The 23467-nt window shown below is 34.2% G+C and overlaps 1 protein-coding gene across 2 annotated transcripts in view; it reads left to right on the top strand.

The window, feature by feature from the left end:
* Positions 1-23467, top strand: part of Mcm10 (minichromosome maintenance 10 homolog) — a 135151-nt gene that overhangs the window by 97433 nt on the left and 14251 nt on the right. Inside the window, exon 16 of one of the 2 annotated variants that reach the window (XR_015040318.1) lies at positions 22411-22543. The exons of the other annotated variant lie outside the window; for it this stretch is intronic. The gene's annotated coding sequence lies outside the window, so the exon portion shown is untranslated. The remainder of the gene's footprint in view (positions 1-22410; positions 22544-23467) is intronic. 2 annotated transcript variants of the gene reach the window in all.

Below are 23467 nucleotides of genomic sequence, written 5' to 3'. Positions count from 1 at the left end.
TTCTGTACAATTGCCCAATTTGAAAATTTGAACATAACCCCGAAAAATTTCAGTGCAATATCACTGTGATGTCACTGTTCCTTCATCAAAGACATGAAGAGAATTTCTGTCATTGGGCTTGATACCCACTTGCACAATTCCATAATGACCGATTTCCTGGACATTATTGTCCTGATGAGTTCTCTTACCTCCCCATACTAGCTGATGTCTAGAATCACTGTTGATGATGAAAGAGGCATCCTCAAAGAATATGGCCCTGGACCACTGGTACTAACCTCAATATATATGCTCTTTACACCAAGTAATCTTCCCTTTAAGCATTACTGCTTTTTCTGTGTTTCTTTCAAATGCTACTGCAGTGTGATTCATCTCTCAAGCATTGTTGCTCCATAGTTGCCATCGGTTTTGATGATTGTTATAGATTACCATAAATACAGAAAATCTGACAAAACTGTGAACTATAGCAAGGTTGTAAAATAACAAATGACCATGACTAGGATTAGATGGCAAGAATCATATCACACACAACAGGTGTAAAACTCCGCTTTTAGTAATAGCAGAGTTCATTGGGAGGCCTGAGCAAAATGAGTGTGAGGACCACAAAAAATGTTCACCTCAATGTTATGGGGTCTATGAGAGTTGCCATGCAACTAGAATACCGCTAATAAATGCAGAGTTCAGAGTTATGCAGATTGCCTAATGTTAGCAATTTGGCCACTGGATACTTAATAACTGACAATGACCCTGTTGTGTAGTAAATTTTAATATAATTAAATGAATCACAGAAATCAAAATTTTAATGTGTAAATATTCAAAATTTTAGCTACACAACAAGTTTGAGTATATATTAATTTATTTGGCTATTATTATTTATTGCAATCAATTTGGGTTATTGGTTTTATGCGAACAGCGTCTTCAAGCTGGTACACTCAGACAATGGATATAGGTGGATTTTTACGTAATAAACTCAGTTTTTCTTGATAAAAATTAAGTTAAACTCTTAGTATTCAATATCATTAGTTGCAGAAAAATTAGCTCCTTAATTTGAGACTACTTTCTTAATCCTAGCCTTAATCAATTTTTAGTTATGGCCTTTTAATTATTAAAACTTCCTAAGTTTTTCTTCTAACAAGAAAGGAGGGAGGAAGAGCTTCGAAAGTTCACTTTCAACGAAAAAATGTGTGTTCTTTGGACTTGGAAAGCCACTTCCTGTCAGGGTTGCCACGTTTTACAAGCGCAGGTGTTTAGGCGTGGCCTCATCTCGGCGCGATTTCTGGCGAGTTGGGAGATCTGTTAAAAATTCAAACTGGTTGGGTTTGGTAAAATTTTGCATTGCTTAAGGCGGGAGTTTTTGGTAACTGTTTTTTTCACCTTTTCGGGCGGGGGTTTAGCCAACCTGGCTGCCCCGTCTTGTCTAAAAGGGGTTTTTTCGCGGGAAGCTGACTTTGCGCTTCTCTTCTCTGCTCACGCCTGACACCAGCTCTTGAAGTTGCGATGCTGCTTTTTTTTTTTTTTTTTTTTTTACACAGTTTTTGGACGATAAGCATCTCTTTCCTTTCTTGGAGCCTTTGGGCCCGAGACAAGTTAATGCGTTGATTCTTATAAAACCAGGTCTACGGTAAAAGTACTTTTAGTCAAATTAAAATAAGGAAAGAAAAGGAAAATGACATCTTGAAAAGGAAATAATAGTCCGAATGCATTCGCTCTTGAAAAGGAAATAATAACCCTACAGCATGCGCCTGATCCAGTTCACCTTAAAAGCCAAAATTTGTGTTAACCCCAGATGAATAATACTACTCTCTTCCGTTCTGTATCCTGATGGACAGTCAACTTGCATTCGTCTGATCCAGTTCACCTTAAAAGCCAAAATTCGTGTTAACCCCAGATGAATAATACTACTCTCCTCCGTTCTGAATCCTGAAGAACAGTCAACTTGCATTTGCCTGATCCAGTTCACCTTAAAAGCCAAAATTTGTGTTAATCCCAGATGAATAATACTACACTCTTCCGTTCTGAATCCTGATGGACAGTCAACTTGCATTCGCCTGATCCAGTTCACCTTAAAAGCCAAAATTAGTGTTAACCCCAGATGAATAATACTACTCTCTTCCGTTCTGAATCCTGATGGACAGTCAACTGTATCCACTGGCCTGAATGAGCTGTTACACATTTCAGCCCAGAGACCTCGGTCTAGGAGCCTCAGTCAGGTGACATTAAATTTTTCTTGTTATTTCTTTAAATTCAGATATTTCTTAATCTTAAAATCTGCAAGTTTCATGGATCTGTTATAGGTGAGGGTGAGGTTAATTGTTAGAAGGGGGGGAAAAAAAGAGAGGTTGCTCTTCCAATTAAATTAGAAAAAAAAAAAAAAAAAAAAAAAGAGTTATGCATAAAGTGATTTTTTTGGGGGGGGGTTGGAATTATTGATGTTAATAATATCTCAGTAGTTTTCCTAAAAAAAAAATTTAATTTGGTTTGTTATCATTATCTTTATTGTTAGAGTTATCTGAAAAAAAAAATATTACAAAGTTCTAAAAGCTCATTCTTAAAGAAATTACCTTGTTTTATTGTCACTATTATTATTATTATTTGAAGAACCGTAAAAGTAAACTGAATTTTGAAAATTTTTCTATAGAAAACCTGTTAAGCAAAAGTCTAGAAATATGTTACACTTAATAGAATTAATAATGGCATTAAATTTCTATGTGCAATATTGAGAGATAAGTCTATAAAAAAATTAAAGCCTTTTTGTATTAAGGAGGAATTTTTACAAATTAGAGATTATCTTATGTTGAATATTTTTTTTTATATATCCCGGGAATATCTTTAATAACTATAATATCTATTTTATTTTTTTATATATTGATTTTCATATGATATTTTAAATTGAAGGATGTTCTTTTCCAATAAACAGATTTGTTTTCATTGAAATATTTAAATGTTTTTTTTTTTTTTTTTTTATTTACTTATGTCATTTCACCAGGTCACCAAAAATGAATTAAGGGTTAATCCGATTACACAACGCAATGTTATGGCTTATTGGGATAAGTATATATATAACTTTTGTTAGAAAAATTTAAGTGTTACTTGTAGGCAACCTTTTAGGTGCCACTCAAAGTACATAACATTTTTGGTGCCGTGACTTTCGCACCACCTTTTGGCTTGCACTTAATTTTAAATTGTGACTGGTGATTGTCATGTGTAGTATTGCATATATATGTGAAATTTTTCTTCCACTTGTCTAGGCTTTTTACTGAAACCCTACTCGTTAGTTGGTTACAGTGACAGGCCTATACAGTGGTCGTATTTTGTGCCTTATTTTATACTTATTACTTGAGGTAGCATAACAGATGTACTACTGATACACATTTGGACTTTAAAACTCTATTGTATCCAAACGCAAACATTTTCACGCACTTACCTTAATTGGTTTAGTTACGTATTTTCTTTTCATGTGTAAAATTTTGTACTACATTTTTACATATTGAGTTTGATTATTACTCATTCCCATTTTCCAACTGTATGTTTGCAACATAAGATTAAAAGGTGCACTTGTTAATCGCACATTGGGATACATCCCTACTTTTATGTGCTGGCAATTACTGGTAGCAAATTTAAAATGCCAAAGAAAGTGTCAAAACGAGCAGCCAACGAGTGGCTAGTAATAGTATATTAGATTGGGAGGAGAGTCAAGAAGTCATGGCTCTATCAGTTTTTGGTTCTGATCCTCTGGATTCTGTCCCTCTTTTCTCGGGTGCAGACAAGGGAATTAGTCTAAATGACTTCTTAGATAGGATAGATCTCATTGCCACTCATGTGGGTTGGTCAGATGAAGACAAGTTAACGGTGATCAGAGTCAAGGTGGCAGGTGAGACTGCCGAATTAATTAGGAATAATCCTAGGTTAAAAAAAGAAGCCAGTCTTGAATATGTCGTGAAAGCGCTGAAGGAGAGTTTCAGTTCAGTGCACAATTTGCACTTTAACATCCATGCTCTTATCCAGGCTTTTCAGAAACCACGCGAGTCAGTGCGCCAATTTGCAGCACGTATAGAGGCTCTTTCGTACAAAACTGTACCAGTGGAAAGAAGCAGTGACCCTGCAGCAGAAGCACAGAGGCGGGATTTACTTCTGTCAGTATTTATCGAAGGATTGCCATTGCATTTGCAACGCTTGTTGCTGCCACAGAATCACAAAACTTTTGCATCTGCTAAACAGCATGCAATTATTGATGTGGCAACACACTGCCTTTCTGTGGCAACCCTAAAGAATTCGTCTGTCATGAGGATCACGTGCCCAGATGCATCATTACGTCTATGTCTGCTTTTCTGTTTGATAGTTAGTTGCATTTAAGATTTTGTAGAATTAGAAATGGCGTGAAAATAAATGTTGGTATTTTTAAAAAGTGTCGGCTCAGATTTTCGAACCTATGATTTACTTGTTAAGCAACAAATTTGGCTAGCCTGCCAGGATGAATGTCACAGTGTGACATTATCGATTTCGACACTTGATAATTTACGAAAATAAGAGAAGTTCCTAGGTGCAAACATGGATGATTTAGAAACACTAAAACAGAAGCGGAAAGCAATTAGGAGTGTATTTACAAAAACAGCTAATAAGTTAGATGAACTGATACGATCAGATTCTCCGGATTTGGACGATTTAGAAATTTATTTAGATCAAATTTCAGGGAAGTATAAAACTTTACGAAATACGGATGACTCTTTTTTGGAACTTCTTCAGAAAAAAGGCTGTACTGAAGAAGAATAAGAAAGAGAATTTAGTGCAGCTTAAGAATATTACGATAAATTATCTACGTTGAAAGTAAAAGCCAACAGGAAAAAGTATAAGTGTTCACAGCCTTCTACTTATTCAACGAGTAACGGTTCTCCATCAGGAATAGTTACGGCCGCAAAACAGAAATTGCCAGAGATCGAACTGGTGAAGTTCGATGGAGACTCCCGAAAGTGGTTGACGTTTTGGACAAAGTTTAGTAAAATACATGAAGATACTCGCATCGACAAGAGAGACAAGTTTCATTATCTACTACAATCTACGAAACCTGAGACTACGCCAAGAGCAATAGTGGAAAGTTTTCCTGCTACAGAAGAAAATTACGAAAAAGCCGTGGAGTATCTCAAAGAACGATTTGGAAATGAAAATGTTTTAATTCAAATTTATGTTAGAGAGCTATTAAAAATCGTAATTAGTGACAAACAAAAGATAGACTTATTAACTCTTTATGACAAGTTGCAAACTCAACTACGCGCATTGGAAACACTCAGTTTAACTAAAGATAAATTTGCAGTTGTTTTATTTCCTTTAGTGGAATCAGCACTTCCTGCTGATTTAATACAAATTTGGGAAAGACAACGAGGTATGTCACCTGAAACAGCAGGTAAGAGTGATTTCGAGTCATTGATTGACTTTTCTAAAAAGGGAAGTAGAAACTGAATTTAGAGTTAAACTTACCCGTGATGTTTTGGATTCTGATAAAGTAAGTAATAAGAAAAATAAGTTTTTTGACACAAAATCTGTTGTTCCAACTGCATGTGAACTAATTAATGCGAATAATAGAAATAGTAGTAAGTGTAATGATAATTTTCAGAAGTCTAAAAAGTCTGATACTTGTATTTTTTGTGAAAAATCCCATTTGTCTGAAAGTTCTAAAGATGCATCTTTAATGAGTTTAGAATGTAAGAAAGATATTATTAAGAAAAAGAATGTTTGTTTTGTGTGCCTTTAGAAAAACCATAGAGCAAATCAGTGCACAGCTTAACATAGGTGTACCTTATGTAAAAATCGACATTTTGTGATTTTGTGTCCTGATTTGCCTTCTAACAAAACAAAAAGTGTCACAAAGTTAGGGAATGACGAAAACAAAACAGGCATTCTTAATAACAATGTTAAGGTATCAGATGTATATCTTCAAACTTTAATTGTAAAAATTCAGAATGGTTTTAAAGAAATGTTTATACGAGCAATTTATGATAGTGGTTCTATGAAATCATATGTATGTAATGATGTTGCTCAAAGGTTAAATTGTAAGTGTATTGGTGAATCAAAAATTAAGCAATTTCTTTTTGGTACAGTTGAGACTTCAGAAAATGTATATAAAAACTATGTTATTGAAGTAAGCAATATATATAGTAAATATAAGTGTAAATTAGAGGTACTTGGTCAAAACAAAATTTGTTCTGAAATTAAGCAACTCCCATCTGGTTCGTGGTTACGCGAACTTAAGTCACATGGTATCAAATTAAGTGATTTAGAAAATGGTACATGTAAGGTAAATAAAGAGATAAAATTACTAATTGGTGCGGATTTTGCAGGTAAGTTGCTAACTGGAAAAATTGTTCCCCTTATGTGTGGCGTCAGCGCGGTGCATACGCAGTTAGGCTGGACTGTTATGGGTAAATTTACTGGCACTGAGCCAACTACGATAAATACTGCATCCCTCCCAATTTCTTCTCTGTTAGTGAAGGGTCAATGTATTAGTGATCTCTGTAAGTTAGATGTTTTGAGTATTAGTGAACCTTCGGTAAATAAAACCAAAACTCAGTTACAGGAGGATACGCAAAAATATTTTGAAGAGACTCTTACGGTAAATTCAGAGGGAAGGTACGAAGTAGCATTACCGTGGGTGTCGGATAGCTCGCTTTTACCCGAAAACAAAAGGATAGCAGAAAAATGTCTTGTAAGTACTAAAAGAAAATTAATGACTACGGGAAATTTTGACGCTTACGGAGACGTTTTCCAGAACTGGTTAGCACTCGGGATAATAGAAAAAGTACTGGATAAGAATAAATATAAGGGTGTACATTATTTACCTCATAGAGTGAAATTAAAGAAAATAGTAGCACGAGTATAAGACCGGTGTTTAATGCAAGTTCTCATTCGCCTAGTTACCCATCATTGAACGATTGTTTATCTACTGGACCAAATTTAATAGAAATTATACCTTCGATTCTTAATCGGTTTCTCAAGAATTACGTTGGTGTCACTTCAGATATAGAAAAAGCGTTCTTGCAAATATCTATAAGGGAAAAAGATCGAGACTTTTTGAGATTTATGTGGTTTAGTAGGGATAATCAAGAACAAGTTGAACTGTATCGGCATAGAAGGATAGTTTTTGGTATTACGTGTAGTCCGTATTTATTGGCCGCTACAATAAAATATCATTTGAGTGTAGTTCCCGAAAGCTTAAGTCATGCAGCGGAGATTTTGAAAACATCCTTTTACGTAGATAACTGTGTGGGTAGTATGGATTCAGAAATAGAAATGAGAAAGTTTGTAAATGAATCACAAATAATTATGGCTTCGGGTCATTTTAATTTAAGATTCTGGAAATCCAATATAAGAAGTATTGTGCCAGAGGAAGATTCCTCCACGGAAGGAGATGTGTCTGTTTTGGGCCTTGTATGGCATACAGTTACAGATACCTTATCTTGCAAAATAAGTCAAGATATAAAATTGGATGACTCAGTTACTAAAAGACTCGTTTTAGCAGTAGCTCATCAGGTGTTTGACGTTATAGGGTATACGGCTCCTGTGATGTTGATTCCAAAACTAATTTTACAGGAAACTTGGAATTTAAGGCTTAAATGGGATGGTATTCTTGCCGATGAATTAACCAAAAAGTTTAGGATTTGGCTTAAAAAGTTGTACTTGCTATCCAGTATCCAAATACCTAGATGGGTGGGTCTCAAATCTATTAATGAAGCTGTGAGTATACATCTCTTTTGTGACAGTAGTAAAAGTGCGTATGGTGCATGCCTTTTTTTAAGTGTACAGAGTGGCAAAAAGGTAAAGGTTAGTTTGGTACACGCAAGATCGAGAGTAGCGCCTTTAAAACCGATTACGATTCCTCGATTAGAACTTCTTGCTCATTCATTACAATATTGGTTCTAGGTTATTGTTTTCAGTTATTAATGATATTGGCCTACAAGAAGTTCGTATTCGCTGTTGGACTGACTCCTCGATGGCTTTAAGTTGGATACGGCGAAATCAACGTTGGGGAGCATTTGTTTTTAATTGTGTGCGGGAAATCAGGTCTTTGACCTCCCCTACTGTATGGTGACATGTCCCTGGTAGTCTCAATCTTGCTGACCTACTTTCTAGAGGTTGTTATGCAGATCAATTAATAGAACGAAAATGATGGGAGGGACCTGATTGGTTACGGGAAGATGAGGCAAATTGGCCTAAATCTAATGATGAACCAGATGAGGATTTGGTTAATTCAGAAATAGGTAAGACAGTTATTGTTACGTTGGCAAAGAGTGATAATTGTATTGGATGGTACTATAAGTATTTCTCATCGTTTAAGAAAATTGTAAGAATGTTATCATGGATATTCAGATTTTATAATAATGTACGTAAGAATAATAATAACAACCATTCTAAGGATTTGACTGTATCTGAAATAGAAAGGGGAGAAATAGCTTTAACGCTATTAATACAAAAAGAGTCGTTTAATGGTGAAACAGATGATAAGCTAAGACAACTCGGACCATTTGTCGATAGTCAGGGTCTAATAAGAGCTAAGTCTAATGTTGCTTATCGTGACGACTCTAACAGCTTTAAGTTCCCCATCATATTACCTTCTGAACATCCAGTAGTCAAATTATTGATATTAAGTGTACACAAAGATTTGTTGCATGCAGGTACTACATTATTGATGTCGCATTTAAGAGAAAGATACTGGATCTAAAAATCACGTAAAACTATAAGGAACTGTATAAGAAAATGTGTAACATGTCAGAGATTTAAGGCTAAAAGAGTAGAGACAGTCCCAGGCGTTTTACCAAATGATAGGGTTCGTGATTCAGCCATTTTTGAAATCGTAGGGTGTGATCTTGCAGGATCCTTGCATTTAAAGGATGGACGAAAATCGTATATTGTGCTCTTCACCTGTGCGGTTTATCGTGCTATCCATATGGTATTGGTTACCTCATTAACAACTGAATCATTTTTTCAAGCTTTAAGGCATTTTATCGCACGTCGTGGGCGCCCTACCACCATATATTCCGATAATGGGACAAATTTTGTGGGTGCAGAGAGAGTTCTGCAAACCATTGACTGGGACAGCCTCTGCTCTAAGGCTGCTGAAAAGAGAATACAATGGAAATTTAATCCTCCATACGCCGCTTGGTTGGGTGGATGGTGGGAGCATTTAATACAAATTGTAAAACAAATATTAAGAAAAATTTTAAGTCGTGCTTCTCTTGGTTATGAAGAGTTACTCACAGTCTTGTGTGATTGTGAAAGGATTGTCAACTCAAGACCACTTACGTACGTGTCTGACGATATTGAAGATCCCTTGCCTTTAACTCCAGAAAAATTTCTGCATGAAACTCCACAGTTGGGTGTACCTGATATTGACAATGTGGACAAAGAAAAATTGAGTAGAAGAGCGAAGTATCTCCAGAGAATGAGAGAATTGTTAAGAGTGAGATTTCGCTCTGAGTATCTAGGGCAGTTAAGACAGCAGTCTACCAGAAATTACAAAAATAAACCTCTCTCTGTAGGAGAAATTGTCTTGCTGCAGGATCAAAATAAAAACCGTGCATATTGGAATTTAGCACGCGTTATTCGGGTGATCCCTGGTCGAGATGGCAACATAAGAGTTGCTCTTGTAAAAAGTAATAATTCAGAGTTTATGAGACCAATACCGAGATTGTTTAGATTGGAATTGAATAATATAATAGATAATACTCAAAATGAGCAAGTTCCTTTCACCACCAGTAGTGGTAGAGTTGTAAAATCACGAATAATGTAATTCATGTCTTTGAGTTATTATGGTTTATTTTGTTGTGCTCTTATTGTTGTATTATTCCTCAGTATTAATTTTGTTTTCAAGTAATATGATTTAAGTATTAAGTCATTTTCTTTGTTATATAACCATCATTTATATTGATGTAAGTTTTATGTTTTGAGTATGTAGCCATCCACTCAAAAGGTGGGAGAATTGTGGCGACACACTGCCTTTCTGTGGCAACCCTAAAGAATTCGTCTGTCACGAGGATCACGTGCCCAGATGCATCATTACGTCTACGTCTGCTTTTCTGTTTGATAGTTAGTTGCATTTAAGATTTTGTAGAATTAGAAATGGCGTGAAAATAAATGTTGGTGTTTTTAAAAAGTGTCGGCTCAGATTTTCGAACCTATGATTTACTTGGGTAGCAACAATTGAAGAAGACATGTGGGCTAAGAGCCATGCTAGTAGTGATTTTGTAACAGCTGAGGTTAGAGCGGTGAATGCTGCTAAGCCAGCAATCGAAAAGTCAGTTACAACTCAGAGCTCACTACAGCTATTAAAATGCAACAAGAAAATATAGCTCAGCTTACTAAAATGATGGGTTCTCTTCAAACACAGGTGCAGAGTTTAATATCACAAAGTACTCGTTCAAGACTCATACAGCCTCGTTGTTACAGATGCAACAGAATAGGGCATGTTAGCAGGGACTGCTATGCAAATATTGTGCCTAATCAGCACTCTAGACAGGATCAACAGAGATTTAGAAATAACCAAACAGCCAGGAGACATCCTAATACACCACACCAGCTGTTTCGGGTACTCCAAATACCACAAATGTGACTCGTAATGCTTTGAATCCGCAAGCACCAAGTTTTAATTTAAACTAATTCAGGGTGGGGAGAAACCAGTCTCCGTTTCGTCTCCTAAAACCCTTTTGGAGGTGCCATCCGTTTTTACTGTATCCACTAGTGAGGCTTCTTTGCCTATTGTAGAGGGATCAATTTTGGGGAATAAAGTTAAGTTTTTATTGGACTCAGGTGCAACTGTAAACATCATAGAAGCTAAATACATTGATTGTTTTGGAAGTAAAATCTCATTGGACACATGTAATATATATTTAAAGGGTATACAGTCAAAAGTCGTTAATTCGGACACCCATAATTCGGAATGATCTATAATCCGGACATCAAAACTAAAAACTTTCTGCGCATGCGCCGTGTTGACACATGCACATAGGCGTTTACGTGTGCGCGTAAGACCTTTTACGACTGCGCATATCAGTGTGCGCAAGTGCAGAATACGTTTTCGCGTGCGCGTTTTATGTATAATGGACGTATAAGCAAAAATTATCTAATTATCTATTTCAGTTAATGTTGATGATTGCGTTGTTCCTTAATTTTCGAATTGGATCCGGCTTATTATTTTTTGCAGACTGTAAGAGCAATTTTATAAAAGTAAGCTTAAACTTTCGATTATATCAAATAGAATTTTCGATATATATTTGTTAATATGTAAAGGATCTAAAGCGAAAGTATGTTTTGAAATCCGAAATCTGTTTATCTATTTCACGCTGCTCGGTGGGGGGAACGCCGCGGCGGGCGCGTAATGAATTGGAAGTTGATTTGTCAATACTATCCTTATCTTCAGCGCAGATGTTTTTTTTTTTTTGGCTTATAATTCCTTACCAAATGTAGTATTTCATCTCGATATGCTCCGTCTTTGATATGATTTAAAACAAGTTCCTGGTCATTATAATTCGCTTCCGATAGCGAAAAAAAGTAACAGAGGTTATTGAAAACGAAAAAATTTCGATTGACAAATTAGTCGGTGTTCTTGACACAGCAATTATAGGACTTGAACAGCAGAACTTTGTAACTGAACAAGAAATTATGTCTGTTTAATAGAATTAAAGAGAAAGTATTATCACATGAAACGAAGCAAAACTTAAACAACTTACATTAAAAGAAATGTTTAATAAAGTAAACAAATAAATATTAAGCTTTTTCTTTTTGCAAATTTTGATACCCTTTAGATCATAATTGTTCTTTATTTCATAAATTACGGTTTCATATTTTTAATTTTAGAATTTCTGCATGCCATCTTACGAGATTTAAACTGATGATCTATAATCCGGAAAAATCGATAATTCGGAATCGCCGAAGTCCCGACGAGTCCGGATTAACGACTTTTGACTGTAGTTGCAGAAAAAGTAAAAGTAACTAAGAAGATCAATTTAATAGCAGAATTTCAACAACAATATTTTGAAACAGAATTTTTGATTACTGACACACCTCTTTCATCTCAGTATGGTGCTTCATTAGGAACTAAATTTCTTGTAGACAATAACATGCATTTAGATTTCTCAACTGTTAGGATCAAATGTAATTCTTAAATGGAATCTAAGTCAGCCTAATGCTGTGAATAGTAATGTTTTCTCTACTTCAGTTTCTCAGTCATTTTGTTACTCTGTAACCAAACATAAATTACCACCTTTTTCAGAAAATATCATTAAGCTCACTACTCATTCTGCAAATTTTACTACTAATACTGTTTTGATTGAACCTTTAATAGAACATGCTCAAAGTAAATTTTCCATAGCCAGGTCAGTTAACCAGACTTCTCCATCTCAGGAATTTTATGTCAAAATTGCAAATTTTTCACCAAATACTTTACATCTCGATAAAGGAATGAAATTGGCCAGTGCCCAACCTGTGAATGTTATCGCACATAACTCTGAACTTGTAAACAGTACCACCATAGAAACAGGTTCGAGTCTTGGGGTGGTGAATTTGATCTTACACATTTACCTGAACAGCAACAACAACATTTATCACACCTTCTCAATCAGTATAGTAACATCTTTGCTGCCTCAGTCACTGAATTAACAGGGTGTGACACCATCTTACACAACATCAACTTCCGCGATAATATTTCTGTTAGGCAAAAGCCTTAACTAGATAGACAGGTGGCAGAGCTGCTTGAAGCTAACATCATTCAGGAAAGTGACAGCCCTTACAGTGCTTCTGTTTTATTTGTTAAGAAAGCGGATAACACCTATCGTTTAGTCACTGACTTCCGCAAATTGAATGAGAAAACTATCGAAGACAGTTTTCCTCTGCCTTCCATGATTGAGTTGATAGAGCAGTTGGGAGATTCGAATTATTTTTCCACACTTGATTTAACTTCAGGGTTTTTCTAGATGAAAATTCATCCTGATGACACCTTCAAAAGTGGTTTCTCAACTCCTTCTGGGCACTATGAGTGGTTACAAACACCTTTTGGCATGCGAAATGCTCCTAGTTCCTTTCGAAGGTTGATGTCTATAGTTTTGGCCAATCTTTCACCATTAAAAATAGGGATTTACATTGATGATATTGTCATTGCTTCTAAAACATTTGAGGAACATTTGGAAAAATTGAAGTTAGTTTTTGATAGACTAAAACAGCATAATTTAAAACTTAAGCCTTCAAAATGTCATTTTCTGAAAGAACAAATTACGTATTTGGGATATAAAGTTACCAAAGGTATTATACAGCCTGACGATAAAAATTTAAAGATCATTCAGAGTTTTATTGCACCTAAAAATAGGAAGGAAGTTAGGCGATTTTTAGGCCTTATTGGCTTTTACAGAAGGTTCATTCCAAATTTTGCCCAAAAGGCACTTCCCTTAGCTCAGCTAACTAAACATAAAGTTCCATTTTATTGGTCGCATGAAGCTCAGCAGGCGTTTGATATTCTAAAAGCTGAACTTCTGAATGAACCTATTTTGTCTTTACCTGATTTTCATAAAACTTTTTCCTTGTGTACTGATGCTTCTAATTATGCACTGGGTGCTGTCTCATGTCAGGAAGATTCTAACGGTTTCCAACACCCAATTTGTTATGCTAGTAGAAAATTATAAGGTCCTGAAACACGTTACAGTACTGTAGAGAGGGAAATTTTGGCAGTCGTTTGGGCCACTGCCCATTTTAGACAATATGTTGTGTAGCAAATTTTAATATAATTAAATGAATCACAGAAATCAAAATTTTAATGTGTAAATATTCAAAATTTTAGCTACACAACAAGTTTGGATACATTAATTTATTTGGCTTTTATTATTTATTGCAATCAATTTTGGTTATTTGGTTTTACATGAACAGCATCTTCAAGCTGGTACACTCAGACAATGGATATAGGTGGATTTTTACGTAATAAACTCAGTTTTTCATGATAAAAATTAAGTTAAACTCTTAGTATTCAATATCATTAGTTGCAGAAAAATTAGCTCCTTAATTTGAGACTACTTTCTTAATCCTAGCCTTAATCAATTTTTAGTTATGGCCTTTTAATTATTAAAACTTCCTACGTTTTTCTTCTAACAAGAAAGGGGAGAAGAAGAGTTTCGAAAGTTCACTTTCAACGAAAAAATGTGTGTTCTTTGGACTTGGAAAGCCACTTCCTGTCAGGGTTGCCACCTTTTACAAGCGCAGGTGTTTAGGCGGGGCCTCATCTCGGCGCGATTTCTGGCGAGTTGGGAGATCCGTTAAAAATTCAAACTGGTTGGGTTTGGTAAAATTTTGCATTGCTTAAGGTGGGAGTTTTTGGTAACTAGTTTTTTTCACCTTTTCGGGTGGGGGTTTAGCCAAGCTGGCTGCCCCGTCTTGTCTAAAAGGGGTAATTTTTCGCAGGAAGCTGACTTTGCGCTCTTCTTCTCTGCTCACACCTGACACCAGCTCTTGGAGTTGCGGTGCTGCTTTTTTTTTTTTTTTTTTTTTTTTTTTTTTACGCAGTTTTTGGAGGCTGAGTGTCTTGTTCCTTTCTCGGAGCCTTTGGGCCCAAGACAAGTTAATGCGTCGATTCTCTTAAAACCAGGTCTACGGTAAAAGTACTTTTAGTCAAATTAAAAAAAGGAAAGAAAAGGAAATAATAGTCCGATTGCATTCGCTCTTGAAAAGGAAATAATAACCCTACAGCATGCCCCTGATCCAGTTCACCTTAAAAGCCAAAATTCGTGCTAACCCCAGATGAATGATACTATTCTCTTCCATTCTGAATCCTGAAGGACAGTCAACTTGCATTCGCCTGATCCAGTTCACCTTAAAAGCCAAAACTCGTGTTAACCCCAAATGAATAATACTACTCTGTTCTGTTCTGAATCCTGAAGGACAGTCAACTTGCATTCGCCTGATCCAGTTCACCTTAAAAGCCAAAATTCGTGTTAACTCCAGATGAATAATACTACTCTCTTCTGTTCTGAATCCTGAAGGACAGTCAACTTGCATTCGCCTGATCCAGTTCACCTTAAAAGCCAAAATTCGTGTTAACCCCAGATGAATAATACTACGCTCTTCCGTTCTGAATCCTGATGGACAGTCAACTTGCATTCGCCTGATCCAGTTCACCTTTAAAGCCAAAATTAGTGTTAACCCCAGATGAATAATACTACTCTCTTCCGTTCTGAATCCTGATGGACAGTCAACTGTATCCACTGGCCTGAATGAGCTGTTACACATTTCAGCCCGGAGACCTCGGTCTAGGAGCCTCAGTCGGGTGACATTAAATTTTTCTTGTTATTTCTTTAAATTCAGATATTTCTTAATCTTAAAATCTGCAAGATCTCATGGAGCTGTTATAGGTGAGGGTGAGCTTAATTGTTAGAAGGAAAAAAAAAAAGAAGAAGAGAGGTTGCTCTTCCAATTAAATTAGAGAAAAAAAATGAGTTATGCATAAAGTGATTTTTTTTTCTTTTTTTGTTGTTGTTGTTGTTTTGTTTGGAATTATTGATGTTAATAATATCCCAGTAGTTTAAAAAAAAAAAAAAAAAATAATTTGGTTCGTTATCATCATCTTTATTATTAGAGTTATCTGAAAAAAAAAATATTACAAAGTTCTAAAAGCTCATTCTTAAAGAAATTACCTTGTTTTATTGTCACTATTATTATTATTTGAAAAACCGTAAAAATAAACTGAATTATTCAGCTTAAATTAATAGTTAAGGTTGAGAATGTGAAAAAAAGTTATATCTTGTAGTTCTGCAGTAAAGGAGCGTTCTCTGAAACCTAAATTAATGCTTATAGTCTGTACATTATGTCATTACTCTAGTATAAATTCTGTGGAATATAATTCCTCCTATAAATTTTTGTTAAGGTTGCCCTCCTTTTGGAAAACAGATTTTATGTGTGTGCAATAAGGGTGTAAATTCAATTATATCTGAAAAATTTTGAAAATTGTTCTATAGAAAACCTGTTAAGCAAAAGTCTAGAAATATGTTACACTTAATAGAATTGATAATATCATTAAATTTTTATGTGCAATATTGAGGGATAAGTCTATAAAAAACAAAGTAAAGCTTTTTTGTATTAAGGATGAATTTTTACAAATTAGAGATTTTCTTATGTTGAATATTTTTTTTGATATATCCTGGGAATATCTTTAATAACTATAATATCTATTTTATTTTTTTATATATTGATTCTATCATATGATATTTTAAATTGAAGGATGTTCTTTTCCAATAAACAGATTTGTTTTCTTTAAAATATTTAAGTGTATTTTTTTTTTTTTTTTTTTATTTACTCATGTCATTTCACCAGGTCACCAAAAATGAATTAAGGGTTAATCCGATTACACAACACAATGTTATGACTTATTGGGATTAGTATATATATAACTGTTGTTAGAAAAATTTAAGTGTTACTTGTCAACTTAGTAGACAACCTTTTAGGTGCCACTCAAAATACATAACAACCCTAACCAATCATATTTCCACCTGTTTTTGGGTAGAGGGAAGATTGTGTGTGTTGAAAACTCCAGCTCAGAGCTCAGTAGCAATATAGATTTTGTTTAAAAGGCATTCATTGGGAATCTTGATATATCTCGAAAATTTCTGTCAGGTGAATGTTAGATGAGCGTCATTATGAATTATGTCTGCTTCTCTGCCCTGCATTTATTTTGATGTGTTTGTCTTCTTCATAAGTTACAGTCAAAGGAACACTGATCTAAGTTTAAATCTTGTCATGGCCATTTTAATCACCAGATTTCATGTTATCAGACACATCTAAGATGCTTTGCTATGCAGTGTGGAACACAGAAGTTATTCATTTGAAATGTAGCAAAATTATGGACTACTGTGTAGCAAGTATGTTGTTCCTTGTCACAGAATATTTCCACAAACTTGTGGAATTCATGTTCTGTTATCTTTCAGTAATTTCTGTACTCTTGTGAAAGATATAAAACTAGACTGATGTGTTAGTTTTCAAATTTTTGGAGAGAGGGTACTTCAGTTTATAATAAATATATGTGTGTACATATATGTATTGTTGTTTGTGTAGGGGTTCATAATGGATTAAATGCACACAAAACTTATGATAGCTTTATAAAATTTATTTTACCAAAAGAAATACTTTGGAGTGCTGGAACTTTTCCCAAAAATACTCATACAGCTTTTCACACAGCTGTATGAGCAAATATCACAAAGCACAGTCAATAGTTACATTTCAAACTATTAAGAACGTTAAACACAGCATAATGCAAAGTGCATCTAAAGAGCAAAACTTCACACAGAAATATCTCAGCACTCTGGAATCAATGAAAACTGAGAGCTGATGCTCTTTCCAGTCATATAGTTATACTCTGGCCATGAAGAAATTTCTAGTACCTTCTATTTCTCGAAATTAATGGAAGACATATATGGTTAAAGTTACATATAAGGGCCGGATACGATTAAAAAATGGATCAATTACAATACTAATTATAATTATACAGGGAGCGAACTAAAATGTCCTCAAATGATGTAATGTAGTCTTCCACTCGAATACGGGCATCTGGAAGCTCAAATTTAGAATATGCAAGGTGTTTTATTATCTACTTCATATTTCGTAAAACTTTAATGGGTGAAATGTATATTATTGCTAAACATTGCTAGTGTGACATAGGTTAGAATATCAGAGTTATCTAATGTATGTCAAACTAGCAATGTTATCCTCACGTTTAAGGAAAATACAAAACAGTTTCCCTCAGAAAGTCCTCCACAGATGGAATGGCATCCCTTCCCTAGTCATGTCTATGGAAACAGATAAACTTTCTATGCTTTTCTGTACTGATTTAAACAAACAGTAGTAAGCATATATGAAATACTGATTATAATGATAAAAATTTGATGTAATTGTAAGATCATATACATCGTCGACATCAAGCTGAAATTACGAATCAACAACATTCCTTTCCGAGAGAAATAATTTTATTGGCATGAGCTTTAGTTTGCAAAAATCGATGTTCTACACTATAGTTCTAACATGTTTATCAAAAACAAATGCATTTTACTTTTTGGTCATAATGCAGAACAGAAGAATAGCAGAAAAAAATTCAGTATTATTATAAAAGGATATCACCATTGTCCTCAGACAGGAATGCGAAAATATTGCTCATTTTCTTTCTGGTACATCATATAATAGTTCAGATTCATGGCCTAAAATTTTAAAATGATAGTTATTCATTTTCAAATTCTATAGTGTAGAAAATAAATTTTTGCAAAATTTTTTAAAACTGCTTCCCCCCCCAGTTTTATAGCATCTATTTCTTTTTAAGAAAAAAGTAAACATTTAAAAATAACATAAAACTTAGGCACATAATCTTTGCTCTGTTCCTCTGTTTAAGAACAAAGGAATCTCAACGAATGGAACTAAGGCTGCTATCACATGTCGGTTTGTTTCGAAAGAACAACTGTTTGGAACAATTTTTCTGCTTTGTCACAACAGCCAGTCACCACAGATCGCTTTGGGGTTAACGCAGGGGAAAATGGTTCCCCATTACAAACAAGCTGATAGCATTCAAAGCTGATAGCTGATTGGTTGAAAACGAACAACCTGCAATTTTTTTGGAAAGGAAGGAAAAAGGTCGCGTGTCTTTCTTTCAATAGTAAACCAGGCAGAAAAATTGTCCGAAACAGTTGTTTGTGTGAAACAAACGCCATGTGATATGGGCCTAAGACATTTTACTAAATTGCAAGGATCATCGTTAGGAGGTCCGATAAGACCTTAGGGATAAACTATGAGAATTACGATCAATTTGATCATAAGAAAATGAAAAGTAGCGGATCAGATCTAAAGCCATCGAAACTTACTATGTTTTTCCTACGAATTTTGCTGTGTGTTGTGTTACTAGCAATAATGCTTTAACTTGTGTTAATATAAATTACTTAATATGGAGCAACCTGAAAAAGGAAAGCATAAATTAGAAAGAGTGTACAAAAAATTGAGAGTTTCTTGTCTCCAAAAACTTATACATTTTCTAATGAAATGAACTCTACCAGAAGCATTTCTGTTGTGGAAAAAGTTAAGCAATCTTTCCCTCTCATTTAAAAATTCTGACTATTACATAATTATAGCTATTAGAATAATAGATCTCCCACCCCTCACCCCTTCCATTAAACCACATGAGAGGACTTTCGGCTCGCCACATATTTAGAGTGCTGCCATGCTGCACTGACACATTTACAAACATCCCTGCCTTCTCCGGTATTCGAGCGCGGGCCTTTCAGCACGGCAGCCAGTGACGATAACAACTATATCGGTTGGGCGGCACATATTATCACGCAGATAGTTAATGTTTTCAAGTTGCACACTTAGAGGAAATAATTTTCATAACAAAATTATTTCTTTAATGTATGATATTAATGGACAGTTATGTTAATTATTTGAAGTTTTTCTTCGAAGAGCAATACTAATTGCAAAGGAATAACCAGATAAAAATTTGCTAATCATGTTTCAACTTCACTGATTTTATACAGCTGTAAAAGGAAAATGTCTTGTACTACAAATCTTATACTTACTACAAATCCGTATGCTGTGACATATTTCTTGTTCCTATATCCAAGAACTGAATTGTTTAATCTCTTATGCTGTATTTAAAATTCTAAGAAATGTGTGAATCATTGATTTAGTCGACTGGAGAAAAGTACTAAACTCTCTTTCTAACTTTTTTCCATTGAAGAATCAACTATAAATATGTTAACCTATGTTGCTTCTGTCAATTTAAAAGACCGAGTCGATATGTAATTTGACTTTAGGTCAACGAAAATAATATTAGACCTTTGCTGGAGAAGATGAGCCATGCGGCATAAGGCATACCATCTTTTTTATCAAAGATTTTTCGAAATAACTGAAGCCCTAGAGCACATTTTGTGTTCAACCAAACCAGATGCTTATGTGGAAAATCAATGAATTGTGCAATGTAAGCGAGACTCTATGATTCTGCCAAATTCGATCATTTCATCTGCTTTCATTGTAACATTCATAACAGCATATCATCTATCCCACTTAGAAGCAATTCTAGCTACATTTCAGGAACGAGCTGTTGATATTTAAGAAGCATATAACATGGTCTAGGAAATAACTAAATTTTATATTTAAGTATGAAAATGCAGAAAAGAGATTTGAGATTCTGGACAAATATGTAAAAAATTAGATGTAGAGCTTAAAATGCCTCGAATCGTTCGAAAGCAGGTTTATCGAAATAATGCTAAATGTGATTCTGTGTTTAATTATTACAAAATTATTTTAGCAGTTCCTTTATTTGACCATCTAATTTTCCAATTAAAATTTCAATTTTCAAATTTAGAAAAGATTGCATCATCTGTGTTTTGCATACTACCATCAGTTTGCTCTGTTCATGTAAATGAAATTGCTGTAAATGAGTTGAAAGGTACATATAAAAGATGATTTACCCTCTCTGGAACTTCTAAGTGAAGAGATGAAACGTTGGCGACGGCATTTTATGTCTCTTCCTAAAGCCCAGACACACAAGTTTTAGCTTTCAAAGATTCGAATAAAGTCTTTTTCCCAAATATTGATGTGCTATTGCACATAACAGCTACACTGCCGATAACTCTTGCGAATGTGAACGCTCCACAAGTGCTTTGAAAAGGTTAGAAAATTATAATAGAGCTACTAAGACGGAACAGCATAGAAATTCTTTGGCATTAAAGTGCATTCATTATACCAAAGAAATATAAATTGACAAATTTATTGATATATTTGCCAGTTTACAGCCATGGAAAATAGAATTCGGGAATATTTTAATTGCCAAACTAAAATGTAAGGCAAGAAAAATATTTGCCTTTTTTTAAAAATTTTTATTTGCAAATTAATTTTATGTCCGAAATAAATGATGTATTCACAACTTTTATGTATTTAATTCAATATCTTTATTATTATATAATTATATACAACAGAAATATAGGTTTTATATATTTGCTTATCTTTATAGTTGTACAGTCAAAAGTCGTTAATTCGGACACCCATAATCCGGAATGATCTATAATCCGGAACTCAGGGCTAAAAACTTTCTGCGCATGCGCCGCGTTGACACATGCACACAGGCGTTTACGCGTTTGCGTAAGACCTTTACGACTGCACATATGCGTGTACGCAAGCGCAGAATACGTCTTCGCATGCGCGTTTTATGTATAACGGACGTTTTAAGCTAAAATTATCTAATTATCTATTTCAGTTAATGTTGATGATTGCGTTGTTCCTTAATCTTCGAATTGGATACTTCTTATTATTTTTTGCAGACTGTAAGAGCAATTTTATAAAAGCAAACTTGAACTTTCGATTATGTCAAATAGAATTTCCGATGCTGGAGCTCCCAAAGGATCTACAAAACGAAAGTATGTTTCGATGTCCATCAAACAAAAAGTGGAATTGCTGCAAAAAAATGGATAAAGATATGAAGAAGGTGACAGAGAGGTTAGTGAAAACGAAAAAATTTCGATTGACAAGTTAGTCGGTAATCTCGGCACAGCAGTTATGGGACTTGAACAGCGGAACTTTGTAACTGAACAAGAAATTATGTCTGTTTATAGAATTAAAGAGAAAGTATTATCACATAAAACAAAGCAACTTAAACAACTTACATTGAAAGAAATGCTTAATAAAGTAAACAAATAAATATTAAGCTTTTTTTTTTTTTTTTTGTAAATTTTGATACCCTTTAGATCATAATTGTTCTTTATTTCATAAATTACGGTTTCATATTTTTAATTTTAGAATTTCTGCATGCCATCTTACGAGATTTAAACTGATGATCTATAATCCGGAATCGCCGAAGTCCCGACGAGTCCGGATTAATGACTTTTGACTGTATTATGAAACCAAAGCAAGATGAATTTCAAAATTCTTTTAATATTTCTTTGTATGTATGTGAGTGTGTACATCAGAAATGAAAGTAAAATAATAAAAGTACATTTACTAGCATTATTCTATTTTTGTTATTTATTGTTTCCTTTATTAGGCTTTTTAAAATTGCTTTAATAAAGATTAAAAAAACAAAAACAGAGTTTTGCATTTAATATGTTTGTAAGGTAATCATTATAAATACTATAATTAAATGCAGTATATCCATAATTATGTTACATAATTTTATTATTAATTAAACATATTATGTAATTATTATTTATATTACAGTATCTTCCATTAACATGATATATTCATCACGTAATAATTATGTATATATTTGAAGATGCTGTAATAGGTAGAACAGTATAGCCATAGGAGTCGTAACGGGCACCCTCCCGTAATTTGAGCTGGCTATGTCCGTGTATATACATGCATTATGCTTTTGAAATAAGTTATTTCTTATGCAAACTGCTGACTTGCATTTAATGCATTGTGAAGGAAATCGTCTTATATAACTGATGGCTTCTGAGACCAAGGCAGACTCCAACCCTGTGATATATGCGACTGCCTATGCACCATGTGTTTTCAAGATGCCAGCTAAATTTTTCTCACAAGCAAAAATTAAATAAAGGTACACATTTTGCTTTGAATTATTAGTAATTTAATTTATATGAGGTGCCAAATATATTGATTAGTTAAACTGCTGGAACTGGCCTGCCTCAAAGTACAATGACCTTTGTTTGAGTTATGTGTCATTCAATGTATTTGAAAGGATAGTTTCTTCTGTCATGTCAGCTGTATGTTTGTATCTCTTCATCATTAGAATTTAAACAAATATGCAGGGTTTATAATAAAGGTGACACCATTCTGCATTGTTACTTATTCAGGCATGGTACCAGTCCAAGTGCAGGTAACAATGTTTCCATTAGCCAGAGTTAATAGAACTAGTACAACCTTACTTCTGCTAGATAACTTGGAACTATTTGATGATTGATGGTTTTAGTAATAGAAGTATTGTCTGTTATCTAATAATCACTGCAGTGCATATTATTTTTTATCAAATAAGATTGTCATCATTCTTATGTAGACTTCTTTTGTGCTTCAGACTAATGAGACACATTTGAGGACCTTCTCTGGACTATCTTGAGCATATTGTTAGATATTGTAGTGTTACCATATTTTCCCTTTTGTAATTAATTTTATCCAAAAATCAAGAAGGAAAAATTATGCGAGTAATTTAATTTCTGAAGAAGACAGTTACACTGACAACATAACAAATGAAAAGAAGTTGTGGATAAACTACTGATAACTATCACAATATTATTTCTTTAAAAGAAACCTGCATTCCAATAAGAATACATAATAATATTAACATTACATTATCTGATGGTAATGGAGAAGTATGACATGTCCAGCTCTATTACTTTGTAAAGGAACAAATGAGAAGGGGGTAAACAAAAGACTCAAATTTCCAAAGATCAAACTTATCAGCAGTAAAAATAGTTGCTACAAGCTAGAATGTTAGTAACAGAGATAAGGCAAAACACATGTTTGG

The sequence above is a fragment of the Stegodyphus dumicola genome, chromosome 3, assembly GCF_044657685.1.
Source record: "Stegodyphus dumicola isolate Sdum_Otavi_A_Nest chromosome 3, ASM4465768v1".
Lineage (NCBI taxonomy): Eukaryota > Metazoa > Arthropoda > Arachnida > Araneae > Eresidae > Stegodyphus > Stegodyphus dumicola.
This window is presented reverse-complemented; position numbering and strand designations above follow the sequence as displayed.